Here is a 1,455-nt window from a genome sequence, read left to right on the forward strand (position 1 = left end):
TGGAGATATATAGAAAAGCTGAAGACTTGTGTGGATTTCTTTTGCATCCTGCAATTTTGTTAAAGTTGTTGATTATTTTCACTACCTTTTTGGTTGATTCTCTGGGGTTCTTTAAGTAGACCATCATTTCATTTGCAAAGAGTGATAACTTGGTCTCCTCATTGCCTATTTTAATACCTTCAATTTTGTTTTCTCTAATTGCTACAGCTAGTGTTTCTAGTATAATGTTAAATAATAGAGGTGATAATGCGCATCCTTGTTTTACTCCTGATCTTATTGGGAAGGCTTTGAGTTTGTCCCCAGTGTAGATGTTTGCTGGTGGTTTTAGATACTGTTTATTGTTTTTGGGAAAGGCCCTTCTATTCCTATACTTTTTAGTGTTCTCAATAGTAATGAGTGTTGTATTTTTGTGAAAGGCTTTCTCTGAATCTATTGAAATAATCATGTAACTTTGTCGGTTTGTTGTTAATATGGTCAATTATGTGGATGGTTTTCCTAATACTGAACCATCCTTGCATTCCTGGTATGAATCCTACCTGGTCATAGTGAATAACCCTCATGATCACTTGCTGGAGTCTTTTTGCTAGTATCCTATTTAAGATTTTTGCATCTATATTCATTAGGGAGATTGATCTATGGTTTTCTTTCTCTGTTTTTGACCTGCCTGGCTTTGGAATCAGTATCATATTTGTGTCATAAAATGAATTTGGTAGGACTCCTTCTTTGCTTATGCTGTAAAATAGTTTGTATAATATTGGGATTAGTTGTCCTTTGCATGTTTGATAGAATTCATTTTTTAATCCATCTAGACCTGGAGATATTTTTCTTATGGTGATCTTTGATAACTTTTTCAATTTCTTTTTCTGATATGGGATTGTTTAGGTAGGCTATTTCTTCCTCTGTTAGTCTAGGCAATTTATACATTTGCAAATATTTATCCATTTAACTAGATTGCCATGTTAATTCCCATATAATTGGGCAAAATAATTTTAATAATTGCCTTAATTTATTCATTAGAGGTGAGTTCTCCCTTTTCATATTGGATACTATCAATTTGGTTTTCTTCTTTCCTTTTTTAAATTAGATTGAAGAGTACTTTGTCTATTTTATTTGGTTTTTCAAAGTAGATCTTCTAGTCTTATTTATTAAATCAATAGTTCTTTGATGTTCAATTTTATTAATTTCTCCTTTGATTTTTAGGATCTCTAATTTAATCTTCTTCTGAGGATTTGTAATCTTTCACTTTCTAGTTTTGTCTTTTTAAATTTACATGCCCAATTCTTTGACCTCTGCCCTCTCTAATTTATTAATATATGAATTTAAAAATATGAATTTCCCCCTGAGTACTGCTTTGGCTCCATCCCATAGATTTTGAAAGGATATATCATCATTGTCATTTTCTTCAATGAAATTACTAATTGTTTCTATGATTTGTTCTTTAACCAATTTTGGAGA

This window comes from Monodelphis domestica, chromosome 8 (assembly GCF_027887165.1).
Source record: "Monodelphis domestica isolate mMonDom1 chromosome 8, mMonDom1.pri, whole genome shotgun sequence".
Lineage (NCBI taxonomy): Eukaryota > Metazoa > Chordata > Mammalia > Didelphimorphia > Didelphidae > Monodelphis > Monodelphis domestica.